The sequence below is a fragment of the Electrophorus electricus genome, chromosome 12 (assembly GCF_013358815.1).
Source record: "Electrophorus electricus isolate fEleEle1 chromosome 12, fEleEle1.pri, whole genome shotgun sequence".
In the NCBI taxonomy this organism is placed as follows: domain Eukaryota; kingdom Metazoa; phylum Chordata; class Actinopteri; order Gymnotiformes; family Gymnotidae; genus Electrophorus; species Electrophorus electricus.
In genome coordinates this window covers 12873434-12883819 of record NC_049546.1, presented here as the reverse complement: position 1 = coordinate 12883819, position 10386 = coordinate 12873434, and the positions used below count along the sequence as shown (strand labels likewise).

General features: G+C 40.5%; 1 protein-coding gene across 4 annotated transcripts in view; it reads left to right on the top strand.

Moving 5' to 3' along the window:
* The first annotated feature begins 246 nt into the window (after positions 1–246).
* The window catches only part of frmpd3 (FERM and PDZ domain containing 3), an 86488-nt gene continuing 76348 nt past the window's right edge, over positions 247–10386 (top strand). For 2 of the 4 annotated variants that reach the window (XM_027004893.2, XM_027004892.2), the window contains exon 1: positions 247–639. The gene's annotated coding sequence lies outside the window, so the exon portion shown is untranslated. The remainder of the gene's footprint in view (positions 640–10386) is intronic. The other 2 variants (XM_027004897.2, XM_027004896.2) reach the window with 1 other exon arrangement.

The following is a 10386-nucleotide window of genomic DNA, read 5'->3' as shown; positions in this document are numbered from 1 at the left end:
CATGAGTGTGACTGACGTGCAGAGACCCTCCCCTTCACTTCGTCCCTGATTGATGCCGATGGATGAAGCATCCCCCTCTCTCTTACTCTCTCCCTCCCTCCTTCTGTTCCTCCTCTATCCACCTCTCTCACTCCCTCTCTCCCTTCCTCCCTCTCTCTGTACATCCCTCCCTCCCTCTCTCCTTCCCTCTCTCCCCCTGTGCTCTTGCTTTCGTGCCGTCACCGCACCGCAGCCACACTCGCCGGTCTTGCCTGGAGGACGGACGGAGACACAAGCAAGGCAGCGCCAAGACGGGCTAGAAAAAAAAGGCTGGAAAGTTACGTCAGGCAGCCAAGTGCACGCAATTACCAGCAGGCTCCAGACGGAGATGTAGGCGGTCCGACCCACCTTGCACCGATGCCCCAGCTCCCCGAACTGGTGTGTCTGCTGGGGCTGGCTGGAGTGACCTGGGAGAAAGCTACTGCACTGGAAAACTCTTAGCAGGTTGATCACTAGGAGCTGTCTGTGATCACACCCCCAACTCCCCCCAAAACACCTACCCACCTGCCTGCTTACCCTGCTTGCTGTCTGCCCAAATAGGAGGGCATGATCACCTGGGCTTTAACCAGCTAATGGATACACAAGCATCCGTGAACTCAGGTAAGACCTCACTGCTGCCTCCTGCTCTGGCTGCTTTAACCTCTAGGGGGATCAAAAATGCCCTGATGAAAACAAGACTGTTTACTGCTGCAGTGTGCCTCTTTTTTTTAGCTTGCATTTAGATTTCAGCTGAGTTTGGGCTTGTCACTAAAGGATTCAGCTTCAGCAAAGGCAGATTACTGATAAGTTGACTGTGGCAACCTGACAAGTTAACTGTTGCTAAATGCTTTTTGGCATGCTTGGTCACGTATTCATTATGAATTCTGCAAGGGTGCCCAGGCAGGCAGATCAGCGAACACAGTGCAGAGAGTCATGCTCTCTCTCAGCCATAATCCTAATTAAGAGAGCCAGCATGACTTGCCAGTAAACTGCATCTCTAAACCGACTGAAAATTACCCCCAACTCTATAGAGGTATTCAGTATTTTGTGTTGTGCTCCAAGCCACGATATGACTCATGTAGTTTGAATCCAAAAAACAGATTAGCAGTTCCAGAAAAGGTTGGGTAAGTTTAAGTTGGGAGCATGTTCAGGTTCTAAGGGAGTATGAGGCAGAGAGATATGGGGTAACTCTAGGATGGAGACTGGCAAAGATTTTGCTCTCACCTACATTAGATAAATCAATCCTATGTATCACACCCATCACTGCTAATAAGTCATTGCCAGAGTATATAGAACTCATTCTCTTTCCTGTTTTCATTTACTGCAATTGCAAAGACTCTCAGTTGTGCATAAAGCCCTTAAGAGTTGAAAGTGGGAATCCTACACATATAAACATTATACATGTAACAAATAGGCTGTTGTTGTTGGGTCTGTTGCTATTAGGGATATTCAGCTGTGCCCCATGTCTGCTATAGATTAATGATGCACTTAGGGAAAGGGTGAAGTGCTCAGTTATTTGTTGATGGAATGGTATGCGTAGGAGGCCATCATTAAGCTCTCAGGGAATCCAGCTTTTTTCTCTCAATCATCTTATATTTAGACATAGATTTGCTCTGAATGTTGAATATCAAGTGCAGGTTTGTTCTGTATTTTATTTCTTTTCAAACTTCACATACTGATTTTTTTTTTTTTGTACTTCACCATTAAGGTCTGGGTGTGTTCTATGAGCAACTCAGAATGACCAGTTTGGTTTTATTAACCTTGGAAGAGGTTCTGGGGAGCTCATGACCATATACTGCTGGTTAGCAAGATGGTTAGCACTCAGCAAAGTGGAGACTTGTCCCCCAAGCTTGTTCTCCATACTAAACCTATGCCATCCAGCTACATAAAGTACATGGTATGTGAATAATAGCAGAGGGCTGGAACTACTGTCTGGATGTGTTCAGGAGGTGTGTATTCAGAGGTGACGAGAAATGTGTAAGAGGTTATTTCTCTGCTGCTGTTAGCCAGAACATGCCTTACTCAGATATGGTGTTGGGCCCAATCACGTTACTTGCTCTGAAGGTACCACGGGTCTGCTGAGCTGAATACATTACTGAGATAAATACATGACAGACAGTTCTGGGGAGCTGTCAGTCCCCACACATGCCTGAGCTGCATCCTGCTGCATTCAGACGCGAGGGATGAGGGGACACAATGCGCTGGCATCCTCAATGTATCGCTGTTGCCCAGTCCAGCATGAGACTTGGCCCCAGAGAGATAGTTATCAGTCTGAACACATTATCTTCACTGATTGGGCACTAGATGGCCCAAGGGAGGTCAGAGGCTAGAATAAAAATAGTAACGTAACTTCAGCTTTTAAGCTTGATTTGCCTGAGGAATAATGAGAGAATGAAAGGCAAAGCTTTCAAGAAACAGGCTTTCTGCATCTTGAGTGAGAGATTTTATGTTTTGTATACAATAATCTTAAGACATTCAAATCTAGTAAAATATCTGCCAAAAAAAAATCTGAAGTGTACTTTTATTTATTCATTCATTAAAAAAATCTAAAATTGATTTAATCAGTGTTCCATTACTACGAATTGGCTGTCTTAGTAAGAAGGATAAACTAATTCCCTGAACTGGTTTTAAGGCTTAACTGATAAAATACCATAATCAGATGACGCAACAAAGTGAAATAAAGAGCCATATGCTCTGCACATTATCATTAAAACACTAAAAATGTTCCTCTAACAGTGAAACCAAAAAAGTGGCAGATGAGTTCCCTTGCGCTCCAGTCGACTGCAGGTGCAACTTGATGCACACAAATGCAGTTGGTAATGGCAAGCAGCACTGCAGTGGCATATAAAACCCATTACAAAGAAACACACCCATGCTAGATGAAGCTCACCAATTACGCCAGTGGGCATATAACAGGCAAACAAGCTTGCATTATGCGGTTCTCTGGGACACTTCAGCCTGGTGCTTAACAAGCTTCGTGCCTTGCCATTCCGTTCTATTCCATAGCACTGCTTCTAATCAGGGACATGTCAGACCTGCTGCCAGCCTTCCTTCTCAGTCCAGCTCTTACATGCGGGAAGTGGTATGTGAGCCAGTATACATTTCAGTTGCATGGAGATTTACCAAGGTGGTAAGGAAGATTCAGTATTTCCACAATAGAAATGAATTAACCGGGCAGGTTTTTCTCCAAAATGCAAGGGCTTAGTGATCCAGGAAGCCAGATTTTATAACTCACAAACAGGGTGGAAACAGTAAACAACATGGGATCAAAATTAGTGGTCCGTATACTGTAGCATGCTCACTGCTGTTTGTGGGTGCTGATGTGGGTCACATGAAGCTGTTCCAGTGCTAGCAGCTCATGACAAGCTCAGCCAGTGCCATTCAACAGCAAGCCCTCTGGCTATCAACTTGTTGTGAACCATCCACAGCCTTGACTACATCACACTTCTCTCTCTGTCTCTCACTCTCTCTCTTTTTTTCTGAGTGATTTCCATTTAGTTCCCATGGAAACCCCTTGTAACTCGTAGCAGGATAGATGAAAATGCCGATAACGGTGTTCTGAGATAAAGCTGAGGACAAGAGTCCACCTACTCAGTGCTGGAACACTACAGCTCTCACCACGGGCAAAGAGCAGCCCCTTGCCACACACCACTGTGCACTCCTCCCCCCATTAAGAGCTACGATACACTTTTCACATTCCCCACACATTATCTCCCAGATCTCTGGCTCTGACAGAGAGGTCACCACTTGCTGGAGGCAATGTATCACATGGGTTTAGGTTTAAAAACATTTCACAGCATAATCTAGACAGAGTGGAATAAGATATGAATAATGCGTTGTAAACATATATCTGTTTATGCTAATTTGATTGTCATTTAAACTGAGAACTTAGTAATAATGATTCCCTTTAACTCAATATCCCATTGACATATTCTGAATGATACATTTCAAGATGAAGGGCCACATTTTTTTGTTTTTCATTTTTGAGTTTCAACTTGACCATTTATCTTGGTCTCATCTCAATCTCACCTCTCTGACCGTTGTAATCTTGGCCTCACCTAACGTGATATCAAACACGGCACTATGATTTCGGTCTTATCCCCAAAGATATGTGGCAGTTTAAAGCAAAATTGATTATATGATCATTGTGTAGTCCAAACAAATATCTTTTTAACTTCCCCAAATTTGTCATTAGATAATTGATGCCAGTATGATATGCTTCACATGCTCTCACAATATTCTCTTCCATTTGCTGCTATTAACCTAGGACAGTCTGAGGTTTAGAAGCTGAGAGAAGCAGAGTGGTGAACACAGCATTTGAAAACACACTCAAACCCAAAGTCTGCTTGAGAGGAACTTGAGGGTCCAGTAGTAAAGGTTTCCTTTCTGCTGGACCTGAGGAACTGCCTGCTTATATCTCATCTGACCACACAATTCATAAGACAGTCGAGGTCAAGAGCTCACTCAGACCATGTTTGGTACTTATTAGGGTGACAATGGGGCTGCACAAATGTGAAATGGCTCATATCTCTCATCATGAAGATGTGGAAAAATATTGCCAAGAGCCATAAAGCTAATTAGACTATTAACTGTAGCACCCTTTAACGAGCCTGTCTCAATCGTCATCACTCACAGCTCAAGACTGTACAGAGCTAAGAGCCTGAGGCATGATGACTCACATCTGCACATGTACAGTTGGAGTGTATGTATTGATTAGCCACCTACAGCAATAATACAAACATATGTCACTTATACCAATATAAAAGGAAATAATAGTGCTTATTATATTTGAATATGTATGAGACAATATGTTATGGATGTGTCATAAACATGTTTCAAATTGACTCAATATTTGTTGCCACTGTGAGTCCTGTTCCCTAAACAATCAACATGACATTGCAAAAGGCCAAAAGATATAAATGATAATAGAAAGAAAAGAGCAGAATAGGAGTCAATGAACTAGGCTAGTCAAGGCCATCCAATCCATTTTTACAAAATATAAATGGAAAGACATGAGAGAAATCTATAGACATATTTAGTTAATATTTTATCACAATTTAATGCACTTCTCCCTTCTGTCTGAAAGAGCTAAAGAGAGGGTGAAAGAGAGAGCAAGAGAGAGATCTATGTTTGCATAGATTGTTTGCACAGATTTGATTCTGCTGAAAGCCAAAACTAACCTAATAATATGGTAATTACATGCAACATGATAATGATTTGTGAGTAAGTTTTTTGTGAAAGTAGCCAGCACACTAAATGGGGCTGAAAACCTTACTCAAATCATTGTGATCAATCATCTTTCTATCTCAGAAACAGGCATAGGATAACAGACAAACAGTAAAAACCCTGAAGAGATTTAGCTCCAAACCATGTTTAACAAACTTTGCAAATTGAAAAGCTTGAAATAACAGAACTCAGTTTCCCCTTAAGCTTTGCATAGTTGTATTTTAATACATGCAAGCTGCACTATGCAAAGCTTAAGGGTAAATTGAGTTCTGCCTTTTGGCACAACTGGTGCCCTAACCTGACTTGGATGAGTAAAGATTTGAAGCAGTGGACAGTATCTAAGAAATGTTAACTTTCAATAGTTTCTTTGTATACACTTTACAATATATAAGCATTTATGTCTAATTATACATCCAAAATATGTGTACACATATTAAGTCAAGTCAAATGTATTTATATAGCACCATTTACAACATGTGTTTCACAAAGCAGCTTTACAAATGTATGGGTCCAGATCCCTATTGAGCAAGCCATAGTTAATCCATAGAGAACAATAGCTCTAGCTACCATATGTTCTGCAATGACACAAACAAAATAATATGTGTAAACGGGGTGGTTCCAGAAAGCTTGTCTGAAAGAAAAACACTGGCAGCACTTCATTTATGAGTGCTATTCATAATGCTAGATAATCCCTTCATAACAACTGACATAAACTTACACAAACACTAGAAAAGCTTATTCCAACAGGTGTCAGGAGCCCTAAAGACAGCTTTAGTCAGTTCTGATGCCAAATTGACATAAGCCTAATGTCTAGTACTACAGACATTGTCTAGTGCTACAGTTGGCCTCATTCTGTAAAATGATCATGCTGCATCATTTCAACTGACTTATATCAACAAAAATCCATTTTTACACGCATCAACTTGACAAAAAATAACAGAAGCAGGATTTATGAGTGCAAACCCTTGCAGGAATAAGGTTTTATAATTACTTTTAGGTTCCAATTACTATGTAGGATGATATCAGCTATCATAAAGGGATAATGGAGGAGTCATGCAGCCTTATGAACAGCATGATACATAAAGTGTTACCAAAATATCCAGTTCACATTTAAATCTACAGTCACAAATTGTGGGTCATGCCTGAGCTTTCATTTGCTACCATACAAAAAAAGAGACAAAACCATATTTGAAATTTCTTGTTCCTTCAGTGGGTGTTGGTTCAGAGGGCCAGTGGCACCATGCAGTGTGATTGCCAGGAATACGAGGCTTTAGGGATTTAATTAGACAGACCACTTACAGTGTTGCTCAGGCACCATTTTGGATCCAGCTAGGATCATGTTCTCAGACCCCTTCATTTAGCTAAGTACACCAATTAAGCTAATAACATTCAGAAGTATTCAGTTCCAAAATAGATGCTTTATAGAAGTCCATCACATGTCTCGGCAATATGCTTTATTCATATAAGGTACAGGATTAGCTCTTAGGACATAAGTAAATGTGAATAGCTGCATTCCCAAGACTGTAAAAACCTATACCATGCCATGGCCCTGATTTGTTAACCTTTGGAGCTGGTTAACTAGTCATAAATGTTAGCATTTATGTCCTCATCTCAGAGATGAAACATGGAGCCTTCATAGAATATCTGAGTATGTTCAGCAATGAAAGTAACATCACTCTGGTCCTCTCCATAATTTGAAGAGGGGAATGGGAAAAAATCTCACCTCTAGTCAGGGAAAAATTTTAAGTACACATGTTGATTTATGGGGGTTCATGTTTGGTATTTGATGCTTGTATGCATGTTGATTTATATACTGTCTTATCGCTGCTGCTGTGTTGGATCTCCTATGATGCCTGTTGTGACTGGGCTCCTGTGGTGTCATTTGTACAGCTTGGTTTTAAAAGTTTCCGTGCACGATTCAAGCCTGCTGCACTCCGCCATCTGTCAATGACTTTACTCTGGGGCCTTACACCGCATCTCTACTGCCATTTACAATTCAGGCTCTCCTAAAATCTGTGGCCCTGTTTGAGCCTGCAGTGGCAGGACTGCAGATGCATTGTGGGCCGGAATTCTAGACGCTGGGTGGGTTTTTCTGTGATTCGTGCTCAGTGCAGCCATCCTGTTAGAATCACCAAATCTGGATACTGTAGCAGATGAGTGCTTGTTTAAGCCTTATGCACTGTGAAGGTAGCCACTACACAGCAAAAGTTAAACACAGACTCTTAGAAAGACACAGCAGTGCAGAATATAATCAAAGAGTTCCTCACTCTTTCCCTGTCTTCGACTTGTTTAATATCTCCTCTTATTAAATTGTAGTTGTGCAAGGTCACTGAGTCTTTAGACAAAATATAGCCAGTGAGGCATATATACTCCTTTTTTCCACTCAGTGGTAATTGCATCATTCAAGTTCCGCAGATGATAAGTGCTTTTTGGGGTCTTTTGTGTTACTTTTGGTCAGTTGGTTATGCAGACTACCCCTTATTCATATTTCGAAAACTCAGCGATGCTTGTCAGACACTTCTGACTGGATTGTTGAGAACACATGCACAAATATGTGCGCGCGCACACACACACACACCCAGACATTTTATATATATATATATATATATATATATATATATATATATATATATATATATATATATATATATATATATATATATATATATATATATATATATTTATTTATTTTATTTTTTTTTTTTTGTATTATTATTTTATTTTTATTTTTTTGTAATAAAGTAAACAGAGTTTCCAGAGAAACAGAATGTTTCAGACAGGGGTCCTTCATCAGCTGTGGGGGACATGACCAAATGTTATAGTATGTGACACTGTACTTGACCCAGTTAGCTAAGACTCAAGACTCTTGGTTTAAGACTCTCAAGTCTAAAGTGATTTATAATTGCATGAAAACGTTTGTGAACCCTTTTGAATTTGCATGAATCAAAAAAATGGAAGGAGCACCAATGAATAGGCACCCTACACAAATCAGTGCATGTCCTTGCTGTTGAAATAGCAAATTAGTGGCAAAGATGTCTAGGGCAACAATCAGGGCTCTGCAGGCATCCCTGGCACTTGAGTGCTTATGAGTCATTATAAACATTGAATAAGACTTGTATTGAGAGGAGGATTAGCACAAATAAAATCAGTACCCTCAACAAAACCCACTGATACCCATCTAGAGCTTGCTGAAGATCACTTTCTTGTTCCACAGAACTACAGGAGCTACGTTCCATTGACAGATGAAAAAACAAAAACTTAAACTTTAAAGTAAACGTGCCAAGCATTAAATTTGGAGATACGGTTATAATACACTGCATGTCACCAAACACCAAAATCTCATCCTAGCCGTGATGCTCAATGGAGGGAATTCAATAATGTGGGCTGCTTTGCTTGATCAGGATGTGGGTCACTTGCAGCTAATGAGAGAGCAGCGAATTTCAAGCTGCATGAGCAAATTTGACAGCAGAATGTGATAAAGCAATAGAGATTGTGTCACGGGACGCCCCCCCACAAGTCACATGGTATGGCCTGCCGCGTGCAGGGGGGTTCACATGTGTATGTAGCCATGCCTACCGTGGTGGCACACACCTACATGGGGTTCAGTCTTCTGTCTATTTAAACCCCTGTCTGTGTGTGCCTCTTCCTTGGTCATTGTTGATGTCATTTGCTTATGTCGCTATTAGTGTAGGTGTTAGCATCGATGTAAACTGTTTATGCGTGTTTGTGTTGATGTTTCATTTCAGTGTGTTCGTGTTTAATGTCGTTACTATGTGTGAGTGCCACCATTGTCTTTTATGTTATTCGTTAATAAATGTTTCACCACATCAAGGGAGTCTGTGCGTCCTGCCCCGCACCCTGCGGCACTCAACGTTACAGATTGGGTCATGCAGCATGCCAGAAATCCAAAACAAATGAGTCAATCAACAGCAGCGTGGCTCAAACAGAAAGAAATCTGTGTTTTAAGGCCACATTAGAGTCCTGAACATAATCCCATTTATGCACTATCACCATTACCAATACTGTCACATGCACTGAAGCAGGCCATTAAAGAAAATCCTATCAAAGTACATAATCTGATATAATTTTGAATGCAGGAAAATGCCACAATACTGCATAGAGCTGCAGAACTGTTTGAGTGGAATGGCTTAGTGATATAGGGTTACACGGGGTCTACACAAACAGAGGTAAGCCTCTTTATGTTGCTTTCTCTCTTGTCTCGAGCATTTGGCATTTGAATATATCCTGTGCTGTCATTTGTACAAACAACTCCAGATTGTTCATCTCGTCAGACGACAATACGCTGTGATGGATTTTAGTGACATCATTATGGCAAGAATTAATTGCCACCTCAAATACTTCCTGTATACAAATAAGTCCCACTTTCAAATGAGCCAACTTCAAATACTTCCAATGTAACACTTTGCAATTTCCAACATAGCACTTGTGGAAAAAGAAAACAAGTTTTGGAGTGTTGAATAGTGCAGAATGGCCTAACGTCCCTAAAGTCGAAAAGAAAGTAATAACCTTGATTGTTTAATGCCATTTGTTGAATAAAGGCGTAACACTGTAAATGCCATCTGTGTTGTTAGTTAAAAAAAGACCTAATTTATCATGATCAGTGTTTCATTTTTAGGACTTCTAGAAATTGGACTAGACAATAATTGCTTATTTTTTCATTTTATTGTTTGTTTATTTTGTTTATTTTTATCTTAAAATTGTGAACATTGTCGGCCAGAGATGGATGCCCCCCCCCCCTTTCAGTCTTGGTTCCTCTCAAGGTTTCTTCCTCATGCTATAGGGAGTTTTTCCTTCCCACTCACTGAGGCCTTGGACTTGGACATTTGTAAAGCTGCTTTGTGACAACATCTGTTGTAAAAAGTGCTATATATATACATTTCATTTGATTGAGGTGGCATATCAGTAGAAATCCAGGTAACAGTCTTGTCTAGATTCTTTCTTATTTTATCAAAATATTTCAGGGTGATTTTTGAAAGTTATTCCTTTGTTATTTATGGTAAATATGTTTGCTATGCGTTTTACAGGGCATCACTGTAAATGAGACCTTTGTTCTCAGTGGGCGGACATGTTTGTTTTTTGGAGACATATTGTTACATTCAACCTAAGCACTGTTAGTGCTAT